General features: G+C 35.3%; 1 protein-coding gene across 1 annotated transcript in view; it reads left to right on the top strand.

The window, feature by feature from the left end:
• The first annotated feature begins 2,488 nt into the window (after positions 1-2,488).
• bcl9l (bcl9 like) overlaps positions 2,489-22,319 on the top strand; it is a 39,213-nt gene continuing 19,382 nt past the window's right edge. The window contains exons 1-2 of the mRNA XM_007552320.2: positions 2,489-3,003; positions 22,086-22,159. The gene's annotated coding sequence lies outside the window, so the exon portion shown is untranslated. The remainder of the gene's footprint in view (positions 3,004-22,085; positions 22,160-22,319) is intronic.

The raw sequence follows: 22,319 nt of genomic DNA, 5'->3' as shown, positions 1-22,319 counted from the left end.
TTTAAGTAAATATTTTCTTAATATCTGCGAAAATGTAGTAGTTATATTGTCAGATTATTTTACTTATAACAAGGGAAGAATGTCTTGTTGAAAGTAAAATAATCTGCCGGTGGAACTAGTTCTTTATTTTTATTAATATTAAGTAATTATTAACTTTAAACAAGCTCCATGTCTTGCTGAAAAGTTATTTGTAAATTAGTTTTTTCAGCATTGTGCAGAATATACGTCAATTTAAATGAATTAGTTTATTTTGTTTATTTTTAGTCACAAAAATGTATTGTGTGAAGTTTTTAAGTCCACTGAACATCACTGATGTAAATATGTACTAAATTATATCACAATGCAACCCTTTCTTCTTATTGCTTAACTTTATTTAATTTTTATGTCAGTGAATCGAGTTTGTGTTGTTTATTTTATTAATGAAGAAAATGATTTGATCACTGTAAATCATTTAGGAATAACGATGATCCTGATGTGGAAGTGTAAATATATTAAGCTAAATTTATTTGAAATAAATTACAAAAGGTGAGTTTTCTGCCCGACCACCAGGGGGAGCAAAAGAGCAAAGGTAAACTAGATCAGCTGGAACAACAATCATGGATTCCTCTCACCCCTAAGAAGCTGAGATTGTTGCAACTTGGTGCTTTTTGTGAACATTTTCTAACTTTCTCAAAACATCAAGATGACTCTGAGTATTTTTAAAAGTTTCCCAAATAAACTAGATGAGAGCAGGTGTATTTTTTTAGTGCAGGAAGTAAAATAAAATAATTTAAAAAGTAACGACAAGTGGTTAAAACTTGGAAACAAATCAGTTTTTCAACAAAACTTTAATCAATATAAACATAAACTTTGATTTTAAAACCAAACCAAAGACCAAACTCAACTTTATTGAACTTTTATTGATTATTTGGTCAAATAATTATTGAGATTTATGCATGGTGCAACTGAAGTTATTATAATTAATTTTTTAGCCTTCATGTTCTGTCTACTTTCTGGGTTAACGGAAATCTCTCATAAAAGCAAACTTCTGTTTATATTCACTTTATGCAGCTAATTTAGTGAATAAAACTGAATATATATTATGCAATATTTTTCAGCTTTATTTATAGATGTTTTAACATCCGTTTGATTAGTTATGTTTTTAATTTTAACATAAGTTAATAAAAGACCGTATCATGATTCATCAAAAGAAAAAGCAGATATAAATACATTAATGATAAATTACAATAACTGATGCTTAAAGTACATTTGTGATTAGATTGTAAAACTCAATATATTTGCAAAAATATATATATATGAAAAATACAAAATTACAACTTTCCTCCTTAAAAATTTTGTATTTTCTACAATATGCAATGAAATATTTATTTAACATGGTGAATGTGCCTGATTTCATTGACATTTCTCCTGAAATGTATAATTTGTGGATTTCTTTCATAACTTCTAAGCACAAACATAGAATCGCCATTTCTAAAATTAGCATCAAAATGTTGTGGAACCAGTTAATCTGGACAACATGAGTTTGTCACCTTTTGATCAGAATTGCGTTTCACTTTAGGAAATGTTACAAGGAGAAAATGAAGAACTTACTCAGCCATATTGCATGAGATTATTGATTCTTTAGTCGCCTTTTGTATCGTATTAAATATGCAGATGTACTGTGGAGCCAATCCTTTCAGTGATTTATAAACTAATAATATTTTATTCTCTGAGCTACAAAGATAAACAACTGGATGTGATTCTCTAAATCTTGGTGAAACCTTAGTCTTTTAATCCTGAAAATGCTCTTTAGGTGATAGAAGGCCTACTTTGTAACTGACTTTATGTGGCTCTGAAGGCTCAGGTCAGAGTTCATCCCTACACCCAGATTTCAAATGGATCCCCGCCCCACTTTGAACGCATTTGGTATAAAGAGAGACAATTAAAGGATAAAACTTTTGAAACTCGATGTTTTCCATGTTTTTGTGGAAAATTTCTGAGATTAACCTCAATTTTTTTTTCTAGCAAATTTTTGACTTTTTAAGCTCAGAAATGTTCTTTTGGAAAATTTCAGATTTTTTTTCTAGTAGAGTTTAAAATCTTTAGACTCAGAAAGTTCCTTATTTTTTAACTGGAAAATTTCATTTTTTGTGCAAATTTTCAACTTTTCAAATCAGAAATTTCCGAGTTTTATTCTGGCTTTTTTTGTTGAGTTTTTAAGATCAGATTTTTTTTCTAAGATTAATCTCAAAATTTAAATTTTTTTATAGCAAAGTTTCAACTTTTAAAACTCATAAATTTCCTTTTTTTTCTGGAAAATTTCTGATTTTATTTCAAAATTTTTTGATTTTTCATATCAGAAATTTCTGAATTTTTTTCTAGAAACTTTCTGAGATTAACCTAAAAATATCAGATGTTTATTCTGTAGAACATTTTCAACTTTTCTGTTCAAATCAGAAATTTCCCAGTCTTTTCTAGAAAATCTCTGAGACAAATCTCATATTTTCTCAGTTTTTATGGCAGAAGTTCACTCGTCCATTTTTTTTTCTATGTAATTGGCCGCCGTCCACCAGACATTTTAAACCTGACAGAAAGAGTGATATGGGGAGTGCAGTTTTCGGTGACTGGATGTCAGCAGAGTGACATACGGATGCCCGTGTGGCCACACTGATTATTGTCAGCGGCTGGGAGTGATACGGACTCGTCCTGCCCTTCCACATCTTGAACAGTGGGAGTCATGAACCGCTGCAAGGTGACGCGTCCTCTGATTTCAAGCGAAACTTCAGCGCAGACATGCCGATGTTATTAATCACCATCTGCACCTCGCTGTGATCGCCAAGCAGCAGCTCCGTTTTTTTCTTTCTTATCAAGCGACAGGATCGGGACCATCTTTGCGCAGTGATACCGAGAGCGGCGGCGGCGGCAGCAGCAGCGGCGGCCACTCCGGGGAATGTGGACCGAACCCGGGGCCGTTGAGTCCCGACATGATCGGCCTCTTCTGAAGCCAGACAGCCGCCGAATGTGGTAGGAGCACCGCCGCATTTCTCAACACTGTCACCGCCGGAGCCTGTTGGGTTTCGTAACCGCCCGTTTGTACGTGTTGAAGCGCGTAACTTTCTTCCTGAGCCCGATTAAAAAAAAAAAAAAAAAAAAAAAGTTGAAATCCCATTAGCTAGCGCCGCTTCGCCTTGCAGATGTGCGCGCGCGTGTGTGTGTGTGTGGAAGACGGGGCTACGGCGACGTCAGCCTAGCGGAGACATGAATTAGCATGCTAAGTTAGCTCCGTGGGTCTGGCTGGCGCAGCGGGGCTCCACTCAGCAGGGGCCGTGGGGTTCACGTCAGGGGCATGTGTCCTCAAATTCTCCCGGTGGGAACGCCGTGCCAGTTCGAACCTCACCGCTTCCAGTCTGCGGAGAAGGAGCAAAGGGGTGTTTTGAATCCAGATGTGCCCTCTTCCAATGTTAGCTTGTCAGCTAGCTGATGGGAGCAGCGGCGTTTAAGCAGCCCAAGCTGAGCAGGTGACATACTGTGGGTATGTGGAAACAGCTGCAGCTTTCACAACACCCCTTAATGCTGTAGAGGAGAGAAAATGTGCATTTACTTTAAATAATGTAATAAAAACACAAACCGGTGTGAAAAAGAAAGTACATCCACTTTAAATGATATGATTCAACATATCAGCTGAGGTGGGCAGAGTACCCAAACATTATACTCAAATCAGAGTAGCACTACTTCTACATATTTTTACTCGGTAGCCATCCAAGAAATTATTCAAGAGTAAAAAAATAAGATCTGGTAAAAAGTCTGCTCAAGTACTGAGTAACTGATCAAATTATCAATCATTTAATATTTAGAAAGTACATCCTGAGACTGGACCAAATTATAAAGTTAAGTGGAAATTTTGGTATTTTAAAGGTGAAAATGGCAATAATTCATGTAAGTAACAAAAAATAAAAAAATAAAAATCAGGCAAAAGTAAATTTTTCCAATTCAGTTTCTTTCTTTCAGTAAAACACAGATGAAACTTTAACAAAAACTGCAGGTGTGTGTCTGCGTCTGGTGAATTTTTGGTTAAAACATGTTTGTTTTTCATTCAGTGGGTAGAAAGTCCAGAAATTTTACTCAAATAAGAGTAGAAATACTTCATGATAAAATTACTAAAGTAAAAAGTACATTAGTACTAAAAGTACTCCTAAAGTAAATGTTTACAAAAAAGATACTCAGGTAATTAGCTACTGCCCAACAGTGCATATCAGGATGCTCATCAATTTAACCTCAAATCACGAAAGCCCCATAACTATGGAAGCACAATGCTGCCAAACTTAGCGAATAAATATAGCAGTGGTATTGTTTTACAATGAGAAACCCTCTAATTTTAAGCAGATCAAAAACTTGTTATAATGAGAAACTCTCTCATTCTAGTGAAGTTTAAATTAATTAATTCATTCAGTTGACCAGATGGAGAGCGAGTGAGCGACATTGTCGTCTTCCAGAGGAATTTAAAGCGTGAAACTTTGTCGTCTTAATGAGTTCCACATCTCGTTTAAATGAGGTTTCTCATCTTAAGTTCTGCTTTTTTTTTTTAACGAGAAGGTTGCTTGTCTTAAATGGTTTTGCATTTTGTTGTTGCAAGAAGGTTCTTGAGTTCTGCATTTTAACGAGGTTTTTAATATTTGCATTTTACCAAGTTTTTGTCGTGTCATTTTAACAAGTTTTAAGGTGGCTTCTTGTCTTACCAAGTTTTGCATTTTGATTTAAGAAGGACATACTGAGGCAAGCAGTGACCTGACGCTTTGTTTTAAATTATTTTAAATGAGCATCAGCAGTTAGAAGGGGGGAAGACATTAGCAATTAGCAACCTGATTAAAAAATGCTGGTTCTCTTAATTTCTGGGATTATTCTGGAACATCTGGAGGTTATTGTGCAAAGTGGAATTTATCAAAAACATAAAAAAAAACAAAAACATTTACAACCCGTAGAATCAACATGATTTCTTTGGTCAGAGGCTTCTTCCAAATAGCTGTAATACAGACTGCTACAGGAGATCATTCTATCGGCATCTACAACAACTCTTTAAAGGAAATTATATGAGTTACAATATTTAGTTTTCCTGTAGGATTAATTAAAGTATCATAGAACTGAGTCAGTTCTATGATAATAGAAAATTCCAAATCCCAAAATTCTTTTGGAATTTTCAAATTCCAAAAGATTTTTTAAAACTGGGAAAACACTTAAGATTATTTCTGTTCTTCCCAAAGCTGCATCTCAGACTGTCTCAATTAGCATTTAGCACGCTATGCTTCTGCTTTCCTGAAACAATATGGCTGCATGACTTATGTTTGCATTTAAACAAACTTGAAAAAGATATGCTCAGAGAGAGAACTTGTAGCAGCTGTGAAGCACGGTAGTGGGAGGTTTATGATCTGGGCTTCTTTGAAATAATTGAAAAAAGTAATTTTTTTTCTAATTTGGCTAATCAAATAAAGGAACATGTGATTTTGATATTAATCTTCCAGTCATTAAACACTTAAAATCAATAATTCTCACATTTCCTGGTATATAAAGAATGCACCATTTCGTGTAGTTTGATACACATTTCCTCATTTTAATTAAAACTCGGTTAAAGACGAGGCTTTAAATCACTTTATACTGGCTTTAAAGAAGCGGCTGGACTCATTCTTTGCACTGATTGCAGTTCTCAGGCCGATCACTGATCTTTAAAAAACCTGACCTACTAATTTTCATTTTGAGTCACCTGTTATGATGCTTTAATATTTATTTAATTTTTAATATTTAGGAACTGAAAATGTTTCTGTTCTTAAGATCTTATGATATTTTAAAATGAGTTTTTATTGTTTTTAGATTGGATAATGCTTTTATTGTCATTTTGCTGCACTTTGAGATTTACATGTAAAGTCCGTTCTAAATGAAATGTATTATTATTTAATAACAGTTGAAGAATGTGAACACTTTTTAAAATCTATTTTGAATCAACTTTACTTCTATATATTTTGTCTTTGCAAAGATCTGTTTGCTTTTTAGGCTTGTAGAGATTTAAGATTGTTAAAATAAATACATTTTCATTGCTATTGGTAGAAAAAATGAAGTATTTTTTAAAGGAGGAGTGCACTGATTGCAGTTTTATGGCAAACTGATGCCTATTTATTTATTGTTTCTAAGTTTATCGATTAGTTGGGTGGCTACAGACACACAGACCTAAATTTTAGACTTTTGCAGATCGGTTTCTCAGCAAGTATCGGCCGATTTCCAAAATGAAGAAAATCGGTCCGTTTTATTGGTGAACTCCCAGTTATAGCCATTATAAATCAGTATTGGTAAAGAAAAGCCAATTGGTTCATCTCTAATGTTTGCTATAAATTCATCCTAAAAATATTTAACAAGTAATTTTTATACATATTTTTAATCATATTGACAATACAGCCTGAAAACTGCACTAAAAATGTATCAGAAATGTAAAATGTAGAAACCGTGATGTGATTAAAGCTCTATTACAGCTGCAGATATATTTGCACAGCAAAGTGCTTACGTGTTGCTTCTGAAAACTGGTGTCATGTTTATTTAAGGCCGCTCTTTTCCTGTTACTGTCTTCCTCTGTGTTTTTATTTATTTATGCTGGGCCTCTGCCACTGGCCTGTTGAATGCACCCATGCTTTACTTACACAGGTTTGTCTCGAGCGCGCTTTCTCTCCTTGTGCACAGCCTTTCTGTATGTGTGTATCAATAATATCCTGCAGAACTATATTTAGCTCCTAACAGAGTTTGCAACTTGATCCAAATTGTCTCTCAGGGCTGCTGAGAGCTCTACGTTTCTTTCCTCTGGAGGTGAAACGTCTCACTTTCTAAGAGCTGCGAGCATCTTCCTGTTTTCTTTTTATTCTTGCTGCATAAAAGTGCAACTGAACAGCTACTTGTAGCCACGTTTTTAAGTACTTTTAAGGACAAATCAGACGTGAAATTATCATTTTGTGTTAAAAATGTATATATTTGTGTCTTTTAAAAGCAGCTGCTGTTGCATTCACACAGATTTGTCGAGCTGCTGACAAAGTGATTCTTATCTGGTTAGGTGATCTGAGAACTTTGGGGTGAGTTACAGGGAGTGCCGCTAAGGTGAGCTATGAAAGAATAATGCGATACTGAGAATGCCTCCATGCCCAGGCATTGAAGTTTGAGTCCATGAAATAAAAAGCAGGGCCTCAGGGCGAATTCCCCAAAACATAAAGCCGATCCGACTGTGACACCTGCATTGTGTCGCATATTTTCATACCACTGCTGTTGTGCTTATCTTTTGCATGTTTTGCATACAGAGCAGCCAACGGAAACTGCTCCGCCAAAAACGTACAAAAGCTGCTGATGTCTTTATGAACAGCAGACAGATTCAGAGCCCAGGCTGGCTCCTTAACTTGATTTTGTAAGGTTGGGTGAGAATGATGCAAATTTGAGCCACGATGACTCCTGGAAACACGGAAGAGGATTAGAGCCACTGGAAAAACATAGTAAAACATTTTTGTTCTCAGAATTTGGACTTTACTCTTCCGCATTTAAGTCAGAATTTTGAGAAGAAATGTCAAAATTCTGGCAAAAAGGCAAAATGTTGAGAAAAGTCAAAACTAAAAAGATTTTTGACAAAAATGTCAGATTTTTGACAAAAATGTCAGATTTTTGATAAAAAAGTCCTTAAAAATCTGAATTGAGAGAAAAAATGTCAGAATTGATAGACAAAAAGTTGCAATTAAGAGGGAACAAAAGTCTGAATTGAGAGGGAAAAACAATAAAAATTTTGGGGGAAAGTTAAATTAAAAGTCAGTTTTCTTAGAAAAAGTCAGGATTCTGAAATTAAAATCATAATTCTGGGGGGAAAAAAGTCAATTTTGAGAAAAATTTAAAAAATGTGAATTTTGTTCAAGAACTATATTTGTTTGTGGCACTTTGAATGCTGTGCCATGCTTTCACAACCATAGTTACCTAAAAAATAAGTAGTTGTTTTTCTTTTTAATAATCTTTATTGTTATCACAATAGAACCACAAATTATCCGATAAAATTCCGATATCGTCCAGCTTTATGGAGAGACGATATTTCACAGTAACATGTCCTGGATGACACCAAGAATTGCTCATCCACCTCATTTGCTTTTGCTGTTCCCCTTTATATCTCTGAGTGGTTGTAATGTTACAAAGCCAAGCAGAGAGATGTTGGAGTAGGGGATACAATCCCTGCCAACTATGGTCAATGGAAGAGATGTCTCCAACTTCCTCTGCATCCATGAACCTTTTTTAAACGGGTCATAGTTCATGTGCTATTTGCACTTTTCAGATGCTAATCAGCCACTCCCAACTGTAAAAACAATTCCTTGTTGCCACGGTTACGCATCAACACACACACACACGCACACACACACACACACCGTTCCGAAAGTAAAAGGAGTAGAAGCTGCACAGCATCCAGAACCAGAGAGAGTAACTGTCAATCATGCAACAAGAAACAATTATAAACAATAATTAGAGCTTCATGATGCAGTTTGTTGGCTTTTCTCCAATAAAATCCTGATTTTAAAATACACAAAAGTTTCAGGTTGTGACTTGGAAAAAAATGTTAAAGTGGTATGAATATTTTAAAACTCGCAATGCGCTCTTTTTCTTTGTAATTAAAACACAAAGGTCAAATGAAGGCTTTCTTGGTGTAAGATTTTCTGCTTTGACTGTGGCAGAGGTTTCGTTCAGAGCCACGTTTTGGTCTCGGTTGTTGTTGCGTAACGCCTTGTGCAACGTCTAATGATTTACAGAGGAACAACAGTTAGATCATAGTTTGGTTTTGGCACTTTGCTCTAATTAGACAATGTTGAAATGTCAATATTTACTATGCATTCCTGTTTCTGCAGTGCAGAAAGATGAGATCTGGAAAGGATACATTTGTCAATTCAGTAAATTTATTTTTTGTTATTTTGCAGCTATATGTGCTGCTGCATGCGTTTTGCAGGCTGCTGCTCTCTTAAATCGACAGCGAGGTGTTTTAATCTGAGAGCTGACTGGCCTCTGCCCATCAGTCTCGTTTTCCAGCTGCTTCTGTGCCATAATGCCTGCCTTCAGTCCGTAATGAAGCTGCAGTTAAGTCGTTTTCCGTGCTCCATTTGGATGTCTTCCCAGAATGTCTTGGAGAGGATACAACCCTTAACCCCATGTGCAAAACAAACCCGGGTCTTCCCCGGTCCTGGAGCCATTCGCTGGGATCCTGAAAGCTTCTTTACACTTTATTTCCATCCAGTTATTGAAGGAGTTGGTGTGGAAATCGCCAAAGGTTTTTTTTGTCCATTTGGTTCTGGCCACACCAACAAGACTCTTTGCCTCTGCTTAATTCGCCTTTTTCTGTATGTTGTTCAGTGGTTTGCTTTGGTGTCAAAGAAAGGTCAGTCTCGGGTCACGTTTCCTGCTGTCACTGCTCACTGAAGCTGTTGGCTGAGAGATTGTGTAACGTACAGGAAGTAAGAGGAACAGGAAGTGCATTAAAGCCTAATAAAGCACTTTTAAAGTGTGAAATTGGTCCATTAAGATGGTTTCAAACTGAATTTCTCCAGCTCCCCAACCGCTTTAAGTTTAGACATTTCGCTGAATGTTTTCTTCATTAGTGGAAATCAAACCAACAGACCAAATAAATAGAATAGCGATTGTCTTCATTGTCCAATGCAGGAAATTCAGGTGTAACTGCAACATGTAGGATCATACAAAATATCAAATAGTTAGAAGTACAGAAAAAATCGATTCTATAGACCCTGTTCCATGTTATTGTTTACATCTGGAAATTTTACGCATGCACACAACCCCGGAGGGCAAAAACACGATTCTTTTGGTTGCTCATACAAAACATCTCCGTTAAGAAAATGAAACCTGGAGATGCAGGTATTCAGTGCAGTGCGCCACAGCACAGGGAAAAATGATGCAGAAAAACTGTTGATAACTCAAAACCACTCATTCTTCTTTCATCTTGCTCTGTGTCGGCTACGCTACGCACAGTCGTTGCCATAGTAACTGGCCACAACACCACTAATGTTTAAAGATTCAATACCAAAAAACACGCAAACACTTCCCACACAAAGAATATTGAGTTTTTACAGTATCATGTTTTCAGCCTTAATGGTTATTTTGGTTTATTTTTAATAGGTGATCGCTGTGGCAGATTAGATTAGCTAATCTAAACACCTCCTTCACTGATGATCAGTCAGAGTTGGTGTGTGCGTCGCCTTTTTTTTTCTTTTTTTTTACTGAACTGAAACACAGAATTTCACAGCATCATCTACTTGTTAAAGTTGTCAAAGTCAAGCTAGCATAACTGACCTGCTACCCTCTAACTCGCTTTTTTTCTTTATTAAAACTTTTTCCTGAACTTATCTAGTTGTCTGCATCCCTTTTTCTTTTATACATGATGTATACATTTAAAATTTAGTGCGTTATATTGAAAACTTGATAGTGAAAACCAATGGTAGTCATCGTAGGCTCGCTTGCTGGGATCTTGCACACGTGATGTCTTGCTGCAATGGGTTTATAGAGAATTACAGTTCCTTGTCCTGGGAATTCTGAATTGATTTAAAATGCTCAAAATCACTTATAAAATACGTTTAAGTTGTGCCTCTTTTGTCTCTTGACATTTGCTTTCCAGCAGACTCAGTGTTTTGGGTTATGAACCATCTTGCAATGCTTTCTCACAGTTGTACAGAAACATTTGCTCTTCCTGACACTCATTGACATATTTGTGTATTTACATTGTGTGTCTTCACCTTTTCCCCATTTCCTCTGTGGTTTCTCTGTCTAGGGTTATCACGACACCAAAATGTCAAACTTGATATCATTTTCGATACTGGAGCTGTCTTTCTTGAAAGCATATGGTTCTTTCTAAGAAGGATCCGAAAAATATATCCACTCACATTAAAGTATGACAATGTTTTCATTGTCTTGAACAGGTCCAAACTGTTAAGCATTGAACAGTTCAACATCCAGATTTCTGATTTCATGTACAAAGCATATAATGGTAAAACCAGCCAATCAAATGTGCTGGAACTCAGCTTTGGTTGCTAGGTAACTCCCTGAGCTTTGCTGGGGTTGCTAGGTAACGGCGCAGTGCCTGCTGATTTGTGACATTATATTCCGGAGATTTAAATTTTTAGACGCCAAAAGACACAGTTATTAGGCCTGTCGCAATAAATCAACTAAAAGACGATTAATCATTTCCATTTTTATCACTTATCGTTTTTCACTTATTTTTCTCTCTCTCTCTCTTTTTGTACCAAACCGGTTATCAAAAGTGTTTAGGTTGGTGCTTTGGGCTTAACTAGTCCTTTTTTTGATGGAAAATTTCGTTTAGAGATCTCATGATTCCTTGTATTTGTTGTTTCTTTTGCTTTGTTTAATTATGTTGGATATTTAAGATGTCTTCCAGTCCAGTTCTAGTGCTAAAATGTTCTTTAGAATTTAAAATTTATTGATCTTTGGGAATGAGTTTTTGTGTTATTATGTCATTACATTATATTAAATGTAAATGGTCTCAAAACAACAATATAATCAACAATATTATTGTGACAGGCCTGGAAATTGTCAAAAACCAGATAGGTGAGATTTTTTAAAGCGGTTTTTGAAAGTAATCAACCCAAATGGAAGTACAAAATGTGAAATTTGCATAATATTTCCTTTTAAATATATTAGGTCCAAAATCCAATTCTCTGTTAGACCTCAAAGGAAATCGGGAAGGACTTACCATTTCATTTCTAGTTCAGCGTTCAGGTTTAGCTTTATGATTAAAACTGCATGGGTCATTCTGGTGAATGATGTTTAGCTATTTACATGTTTTGTTTTCTGTTTTTAGAAATGTTTTGTAAAGTTCCTTAAAAACTGTTCAGACAGAAGAAACGGGGGCGTTGAAAAGTTTTTTTACTGTAAATGTTTTTTATTCCGTAACGGGTTAGCTCAGTCCTTCACTGGGGATTTATTTAGTTATCAGTCACATGTTGTGTTAGCCGTGGCCTTTTCCCAACAGACGCACCACATTCAGCCCACTTTCCTCCTCCTCCTCCGGCTGGCGCCATGCAGAAATGCAGTTTGCTGACGATCTGATGTCACAAGCGTCTCCACTTTGCGTCCGTGTAACCGTATGAGCCCCTGCGTCACGTTATTCATTATTAATTCGTCAGTGCTGTTAAACATCGGGCCTCTGTGTTTTCCTGTGTTGTTGATCCACGCTGCAGCAGAAGCTGCCGTGGCGTCTGGTTTTGTTCTCTCTGGTGGCCCTGACTTTCCAGGACTCTCTGCGTCTATTAATAACCGCTCTGCGTGACCCACTGGGACTAAACGGGAGCGCTTACCCCCTCATGGATAAACAGCAAATATGTTTGGTTTAATCCCATTTCTGTCAGAAAACAGCTGTAATGTCTTAATAAACTTCTGGTATTTTATGTCGTCGTCTAGTGGCGTCCAAACTTTTTGTCAAGTCAAAAGTGCAACAATTTGGTTTCAATCAAAAATGAAAAAAAGTTGGTGACATTTTTTGCCTTGCTCAACAATAAACATTTATTATTTTAGGGTCTTGTTGTGTAAAAGAAATCTTTTTCCAAATTTTTAGCAATAAATGTGACTCATATCCACTTAGCTTCTTTTGTGTTGTTACCATATTGTCGGCTCCTGTTGCTGAATAACTTTACAATTGCTCGGTCCTGTGTGACGTCAATGTTCTTCTGCGCATCTGGGTTGCTTTTGGATCGTAGATCATTCACACAGAAGTCTGATTGAATATTATTCTTGGTATGAATGACCTGGGGAAAAAAATCTAATTCTAGGAAAAATCACTATTGAACATCAAAATCTGCTGTGTGAATGTAGCCTTAAATAAAAACAAGATTAAATATTAAATTTAAATTTATTAAATTTATCAAAGTTTGATAAATCAAGTAACTTCAGCTTTCAGGTGCATTCATGTCTGTTTTTGAGAACTATTGGTGAACATTTCTGGTTCTGTTTACTGTGATTTTTAAAAAATTAAGCAACAAATGTAAATATTAAACCATGCATTTAAATTCAATTTGTTGACTCAATAATCACACTGCTGACGTTAGCATCCACACTTTAATGGTCGCCATTAACAGTTAACATGCGCTCCTGTGCTCCTCACACAACAGAATGAAAAAATTACAGCTCTAGCCCCGCCTCCCACTACCTTACATCTCGCATATACGCAGTATGCTACTTACAACTTAACACAATTTGTCAATAAAAAGTTCTGCTTGGGTTGCTAGGTAACAGTCTGGGCTTGGCTGTGGTTGCTAGGCAACAGTCTGGGCTTGGCTGTGGTTGCTAGGTAACGGCACAGTGCCTGCTGATTCATTCCAGAGATTTTTGAATCTCACTTTCTAGCCTCCAAAAAACATTCAGTTCCTTTGGCAATAAGCAATAAATCAGTTAATCGCATGATTAATGAAAACGACACCATTCATTTCCATTTTAATGATTTATCTTTTTTTCTTCTTCTTCAGTTTGGTGCTTTGGTCTCAACTAGACCTTTTTTTGAAGGACAACTTCATAATTCATTTTATTTGTTTTTATTTTATGTTCTTTTGTTTTGGATGTTTAGAATCTCTTCCAGTTCCAGTGTTAAATGTTCATTAAAACATTTTGCACTTTGAGAATCTGTTCTTGCATTATTATGACATTATATTACTTGAAAATTGTCTCAAAACCACAATATTATTGTTTATTGTAATAACTTCTGGGACAGTTTATCATCAAGAAAAGTTTTTTATTGTGAGAGGCCTTATTACGATGCAGCCATCACTGTGTTTCATTGTAGAAACTGCCTGCCGTATTTAACAAATTAATGATTTGATACGGCAAGCAGTTAGTTGAAATTTTATCTAAGGTTTATTGACGGTTTAGAAAAAGTCTAAATACATATCTATGTCACACATAGATATGCATGTGTGACATAGATACCTCACAGCTGTACTTTCCTTCTGCATCAAAATTAAGCCCCTTTTTTCAGTACATGGATTAAAGAAATAAGGATTTTTTAAATCCACGTTTAAGGAATATAATGTGTACTTCCAAGACAATATACCTGTCCAACTTTATTTTTACATCAACATATTGGGTAATAATTTTAATAATTGATCAAACATCCTGCTTAGCAGTGAATTGCCATTTGCTTTTATTACAAAATTCCTGAATGTTGGCTTCTTTTTGTGTCCTCACTCATTTTAACACATGATGATCATGTGATTTGAAAATTTTTAAACTCATTGAATTATTTCCACTTATTTGGTTAGATCAATCTGGACAGGATCCCATTTTTAAATCAAATTTGCTCCGGAAGGACTTGGACGAATGTCAGGGAAGCATTTTCCGTCGCTGCGTTGTGAGACTTCACCTTCTGGAGAAGAAGTTTATTCCAAAACGATGCCTCCGATCAGAAGCAAGTTCGGTGGCACGTTTAATAAAAGACGGATTAAAAAGACAATAAAGCGGAAAAAAATATAATTTTGTCAGAGCAGACAGCAATTACATTTTCATTTTGTTTATATGCTGATTAATTCCCAAAGAGAGATTTATTAAATGAGATGTTTTCTGCATGTTTCTGCACCAAAGAACAGCTGTTTTGACATCAAAACTGCTTCCGTTTCCTCACATTTTACCCGTATAACATTATTTGTTTGATTTTTCCTCCTTTGTTTCTGCAACATTTAGAAACTTTTAGTGGCCTCAGAAATTGAGCACAATAATAAGAGTTGTGACTAGTGTGGGGTCCATTTACCCCAATCATGCAGGTAGAGTTACAGCATAAAATAGGGATGTAGCAATAAATTGGGCCTGATTTTTTATTTTATTTTGGGTGATTACCAGTTTGCAGATACTCAGTCATGCTCCACCATGACAGACGGCTGTAATAGTCACCGCTCTGTTGCCAACTTGGCAACTTTCTTATTGTATATAAATAGCAATTTTTTATCCCTAGTACAGAACATATTAGAATGGCCTACTCAAAGTCCAGACATAGAAGTGGCAAGACGTTATGGCAATAGAGCTAAATTTAATTTTTTTTTTAAAATAATAAACATGTTGTTTAAAATGCATCAGCATTTCCTTAGTGAAATTTTCAACATCAATATTTTGGATTAATTGATTAATAACTGGATTGCAAAAAGTGCCCAATAGGACATTTTTACTTTTATTGTATTTTATCTTTTTTGTTTGTTTCTTTACAGAATTTGAACAAAGTGAAGCTAAAACTGACACTTTAGGAGTTCTGTGAATAACATACTTGCACTTTTTTCTTAAATGTAAAAAGTTTTGTACAGTTTTGATTTGATTACAGCAGTGTGGTGTTCTTCCATCAAATGGCCTGTTTTTAAGTCTATATACCTAAAAACAGTTAACCATTAACTAGGTTAACTCCAGTTAATGGTTAACTGCATTAGTTTATGATAATTTCAGTAATCAATTAATCACAATTAATCAGTTTGAACTGATTAATTGTGTTGGGCTTAATTTAAACATTTCAATGAGATAAAAATTAAATGGTATTGTTTTAAATGTTAAATGCAAAATGTGTATATTTTGTGTACAGTTTTGGCTTAATTACTGTTTTGATTGGTCTTTTTTCAGCATATGCCCTCTTATTTTGAATCAGTATGCTCCAGTTAATGATTAATTGACTACTACTGGATATTATTTTAATAATCGATTAAACTAATTAATTGTCTCAGTTTTAATTTTAATGTGTCACTAATTTATTAGAACTTATGACCCAGGAAACGATTCATTATTATTAATTATCATCTCAATTGATGAATCATGATTAATGGATTATTGAAATAACTATTGTTATTGATTATTGAATCAGTATTTCAATAGTCTGAAATAATATATATTTTTAAATATTATTGAAATAATATTTGTTATTACTAAAAGTGATTAATCAGATTAATCATCTTGGCCTTAATGTCCACAGGTGATTTTAATTTTTTCTGATTTTGATATTTTGAGGAGGAGGAGAAAAAACCCTTTCAGAAATCAAGATGGTGCACAAATCAGTCCAAACAAGACAAAGAAGTGACTCAGAGTGGATCAATGCTTTAGCATGTGGTGCCATGTGTGAGAAATAAACAGCTTAACGCTTCTGTGTTGTGCTTGAGGTGAAAACCTTCTGGCTCGCATGTATTACTTAGGTGGAAATAAAAGCAGACCGTTAAAAAATTACACCTTTCTAGTCGTCTCCTTGCAAAAATTCCTGTCGGATATCAAAGCGGTTTCCCAGTTCAGAGATCCGTTTTTAACGTTTTCAAATCGCTTGCAGTAAAAAATGCTCTGTTGCGAACAGAAGCAAACGTTAATAGTTTGTTCAAATCAGTCGTTCACAACAACCTACCAGAGAAAATGGATCCCAGTGAAAAAGGCAGTAAAGAAACTGCTGATCAAGTCAACAAAACATGAAAGATTTAACTGTTTCTGTGTTTCAGAACCAGTAAAGAGCATAAATCATTGAATTAAACACGGACCCAGTTGGAACTGCAGCAGACCTCCCAGTTCAGCTGGATTATCTGAAACCGAAAACCATTTGATCAGGCTTGGTTCATATCAGAATTATAAATAATAGTTTAGCATGCGCTATGCGTGGTAAATGCACATGTCCTGATTTGTTTCATATTAATTGTTGCGTCTGCAGACAACTCCCACTGGTTTCAGCCACAAAGACGATAATTAACTCTAGTCTTAGTTTGGAAAATTTTCTTTAAGTTGCGTTTGCCTTTATGCCTTTAATGTTAAAAATGATACTCGTATTGGTGTATTTATGATCAGTTTTCCCATGCAAAGATTTCAAAAGTAGCGCTTAGATTAAACTTTTAAATAATAAGTAACTTTTCCTGAGGAATGGACAATAAATCAATAATATATATCACAATAGACACGTTATCAACATCAATACATGACACATCTGGTAGAATATGCAGTGAACTGCTTGTCACTGTGACCCAACTGAGATTTGTGGCACTCTTTGGTTACCTAGCAACAACCAGCTCTCACTCTCTGGTTACCTGGCAACAACATGTCGAGTAACTGGCGCAGCAACAGCTAAAAGTTTTGCTACTGTGTTTTGCTACTGCTTATAAATAAAAAAAATCAGTGTGTAGTGAAAACTGTGGATGAAACAGGAAATGTCATGTCAGTTTGGCAGTATTTAAAATACTTAAAACAAAAAACTAATCAATAATTATTGATATTGATGTTTTTCAGTCATTTTGTCCTGCTCTACTTCTCCTAATCCCACCATGTGGTCACTTGTGTTCTGCCTTTTAGATTAAAGATTAGTTTTAATCACTACTTATGCTTTTTAGAATAATTGTGACGTAGATATCAAAGTCTTGTTTTGTATTTATTCTTTGTATTATATTTTTATGTATTTGGCCAAATTTGTGTAGTTAAGTACTGTTGACTTTGTAGGTATAACCTTTGTTTAGCAAGACAAATTGCTCATTTTCCAGGGACAACAGATGAAAAATAACCGTTTGGCTATTTTTTGCTAATTGTGGCTTTGATGCCTCAATTAGAGAAAAAGCGATAATTATGGCACTTTTATAAAAATGTTGATTAATGTGCATTAATCAACCCTACTAAATAAATCAGTACTTTTGAGGTGTTATCAATTTCATCAATATCAGATTAAATCGCGGTTTGTGTAGCCAACAACTAGATAGAAATATTTTCTTTTTTGCGATATTTAGAAACTTTCATAATTGTTAGTGACGGAGTTTATTTAGCGTTTTCTTGAATTTATCAGTTAAAGTTTTTCTGTGGAGCCTTTAGTGTCAATCAGATTTCCTTCCTGATTCTCCAAACTGAGATTGTTCCCATTGCTTCCTATATCATGTAAGATACTGACAAGCTACAGATATTCCACAGAACCCCGCTACCTAAAATCTTTCTATTTAAGACATTGGACAGACGACATTTTAAAGCGCATCATTATGAAGTAAAAGTTATTGCTCCAAGTTGTTCCAAAAACATAAGACACGTTACGCATGTTATAATTACAAAATACGTAACATTTCTTCGCTGGGCGGCTGTAATTTACTGTAATACTTTAATATAAGGAAATGAGAAGAGAGACGCTTTTCCACTCAAGTCGTCTTCATATATTTTCTGTTTAAGTAGCTGCTCACACAGATTTGTTTGTTGTGCGGAAGCCTGAATGAAAAGCAGGGTTTTAGCTGGATATCCTGTAATTGCAGACGGTACACAGCAGACGATTGCATTAACAGAGAAGTACTGTTCTGAAATAATTGTAGTTGCTTTACCCATATTGCCGGTTGGAGGAGCAGAAATCACAGATTGAGCAGAAAGAAACCAGCGGCCACTGAAACTCTGACTCTTCTTTGGGTATTTTACTTCTTTCTCCCTGTTTGGTTTGTGATAGTTGTGCATTATAAAAGCAGATTTTTGTTTAGTTTTGCTAATATATATTCATAAAATTTAGTTGCAGGATGCTAAGCATACTTTTGTCCTGACAGTAACTGAGTTATGAGAGTGCAGATTACTCAGTCTTACTTAGAAAATTCACCACAGATAAATGTTGAGGTCCCAGAGCAGCTCTGCTTTTCTTTAGTTCATGTGCCAAATTTAATGGAGGATCTGGATTTAACTTTGTTAGCCTGACAGCACTGTGTAATGTATCCTCGTACTATATTGTTTTTCTTTGGCATTTGCATGTGAAGAGCATCGGTACAATAGACTCAGTAACGGTAAACAGACTTTAAACACAAACGTTTTCTTGATTTCCTCTGATTTAAGGTGAACAGGACTCAAAGTTAATAGTCTGTCACTTAATAGGTACTTTTTAAATCATATCAGCACTGCGGCTTTAATTACATTTATATTTTTTACATTATGTGTGTAAAACCTTGTAAAATTAGGTATTAAAATTAAAATCAAACAATTTTTTTGTCACTGACACTTTTTTCACTTTTTAGGTTATTTAGGATTAGAAATGTTCCATGAAGTAAAGGGGAAAAGGGCCAACTTTCACCAAAGAATGCAGAGAAACAGTGAGAAGGAAAGAAATTAGTTACAGCCTAAATGACCATAAAAGATTCCCTCAACTGGGACGTTAAGTTGAATTTTACAGCCACGATATTAATGTAGAAAAACTGAAGATCAGCCAGATTGAATGGATTTGTTGAATATTGCTGTAGAAATGTCAGCAGTTATAAGTCATTTGCTCATTTCTTAAATTCCTCAGAATTTAATGAATGCAGATGAAACCAATTAAGTTTGATTTAATTTTAGATTTTCATCTATAAAAGATTGCAGATGGGAAGCAGAAATTCATTCTTGTTTGCCTCGGGTTTCTGCAGTAAGACAAACTGAAGTGAGAAAAAATAAAAGTTTGACGTCACTACCCTTATAAAACAATAATTTAAAACAAACAATTTAATTTCTAGTTATTGAAAACAGTATACGAGTCTACATTGACTGTTTGCACTGCAAAAACACAAAATCTTACCAAGTATTTTTGGTCTAGTTTCTAGTGCTAATATCTTTTTCAATCAAAAATATGGAACCAATACTTTTTTTAATCAATACTGAAGAATTACTGAATTACTCAAGCTTTTATGTCTTTCTGAAAAGTTAGTTATGAGAGACAAATAAAACAAATTATTACATCTCTGTAAACAAAATTGTTCTTAAAAAAAGAGCTAATAGAGACCAAAAACACCAGACTGAAAAATGTTATTCAGTTTTTGGTAGAGAAAAACGATAAATTGTGCAAATGGAAATTATTGATCTTGTTTAATTTATCAATTGTTTTAATTTATCAATAAGGTTTGCATTAACCAGTTATCTGAAAAATCCAGTAGCTTAAAGTCTTTCACATTTCAAACTAAAATTCATAAGAAAATTTGTTAATTTATCATTTTTAATGTAAACCTGAGTCATCTAAACTTAACAAAAATAAATGGTAGAAATAAATCAGTAACCTGGTTCTCCTTTAGTATTGAAATGCTGAGATAAAATAACCAAAAAAAACTTTAAATCTTTATTATATTTCTGTTTTGGTTTTGGGTTTTTTTGTGAGGGGAAAGATGCATTTTGTTGGACGATAAATTGCCCTAGAAGTTATTGCGATAAACGATAACATTGTTTTGAGACGATTTTCAAGTAATATAATAATCCTGGATGATATTCTTAAAGATCAATAAAGCTTGTATTTTAATGAACATTTAACACTGGAACTGGAAGACATTTTAAATATCCGAAATAAATAAACAGAAACGACAAATAAAATTAATTAAGTCTCGGTAAACAAAATTGTACTTCCATAAACTAACTAGTTGAGACCGAAGCACCAAACTGGAGACTTTTTTCACCGAGTTTTTAAAGTCTTTCACATCTCAAACTAAAATTCATCCTAATACTTTATTTTTATTTTTATACATTTGCGTCGCCTTGATTCCCTTATCGCGTCTGCTTCGGCAGAGCCGGCCGTGACCTCGGTCCGCCGCCGCTGCTCGTCTGGCGTTCATCTCCTCACAAGCATCCACTCGAAGGTCAGCGTCTTGATTAGTCTGCTGCCTCCTCCTGTTGTTGCACAAAGCCAGTGACTCGCACTTTGTCAACAGTCTGATCGTCCGAGTTAATGAGTGACGAAGCTTTTGGCCAACCGAGCGACCGGCCGGCGCTGAAGCTCCGCGCCGAATCCGCCCGGTGTTGGTTAATGACTAATTGCTGTGTTTACCGACGCCCAAAGCCAGGGGAAATGTTGGTTTACGTCTCTCTTCATTTGCTATTGTTTGCCAGAAACAGGTGTGGGAGGGTCTTGTTGAGACCTGTTGATGGTTTTTATCTTTTATTTTTTCTCCCTGTGACACACAGATGAAATTATATGGGAGGAAAAAAGTGTGTAGAATCTGTTTTCTGTGTGTGAATTATGTTTATACAAGGTTAAAATCAGAAATGCAGATTGAATTTTGCTCTGTAAGTTTTTCACTTTGCTGAGAAATCTGCAACAGGGACACTGCAAAAACATGAAATTTTACCATATATTTCAGTAAAATTTCTAGTGCAGATATCTTATTACACATTAAATAAGAGAAAACTAACTTAAAAACAACTTTACAGCAAGTTTGTTTTAAGTTAATAATTCCTTATTATTGATGAAAAACAGGGAGATTTTTAAAGTATAACATGAAAAATTGTCTTATCACTGAAAAAAAGCTGCCGTTGAAACTTGTGCTTTTTAAAGGAATTAACTTAAAACAAACTTTTTTATCTTAACATTTATAAGTTTGTTTTAAGATAGAAACTAGACCAAAAAAACACTTGGTTAGATTTTGTGTTTTTGCAGTTTGAATTATTTATTTAAAACAACCTATATCTTGCTAAAATGTACTTGTAAGCAGAGTTAGGTTGCAGCTAGTTACATTTACTTGAGTTTATTTATTTATTTACTTTTACAATGCTTTTGCATTTCTGGCTGCTTTTTACTTGAGTAGAAATATGTTTTAGTAGTGCTACTTTTTCTTGAGTATAATTTTTGGTTTATTTCAAGTGTACAGTGAGATTTGCAGTAGAACGGGAGTAAAGATGCCTGTTAGTAGTTTGTGTTTTTGCAGTGCAGTCCTTATCATCTGGCCTCTCCATGCAGGCAGAATAGATTAAAAGCAAACGCAGACGTGCTGATGATGTCTGAGTGAGTCAGAGTCTCAATCAAGCTCTCAGTTTGGGGAAACCGAGGGAGAGGTTGAGCGCTTGCTGGAGTTTTTGTGGTTTTCAGAGTGTCTGGCAGGGGGGTGGGACCTTCAACACTGCTGAGCTACTTCTGAGTTTCAGATCCCTCCCCCTCCTCCTCCGAGCAGCACTCACTTTTGGCTCAGTTTCTCTTAAAGGGCCAGTCGCCCTGCGGCGCGGCGTCTCCTCGGCCTTGCCGTCTCATTATCTCTCTTGTCTCCGCACATAAAGCTTGATGTTGACCTCCGGGCTGAGGACGCAGACAGATAGCAGCGGCTCTAAAGGTTGCTATCTGCCTCATCTGATGACATTCTTCTCCTGTTGTCCTCCAGGTGTGTGTGTGGTCAGTGAGGCGCCCTGCAGAGCAACATGGCAGCATGTCAGTTGAGCGTCTAGGCGACTTTAGGTGAGTGAGAAAACTTCAACTCTCCTCCTCCTTCTTTCCCAAGGTTGAAATTCCTGATTTCTTCCTTTATTCTGTTTAGGATGCAAACAATCGATTAATGGTTTATTAGATTAAAAGTAGTTCCGATCGATTAACTAATTACGTCCTCTTGAGACCGACT

The sequence above is a fragment of the Poecilia formosa genome, unplaced genomic scaffold, assembly GCF_000485575.1.
Source record: "Poecilia formosa unplaced genomic scaffold, Poecilia_formosa-5.1.2 Scaffold48, whole genome shotgun sequence".
Lineage (NCBI taxonomy): Eukaryota > Metazoa > Chordata > Actinopteri > Cyprinodontiformes > Poeciliidae > Poecilia > Poecilia formosa.
Note: the sequence above shows the minus strand (reverse complement) of the source record. Positions and strands in the feature narration are given on the sequence as shown.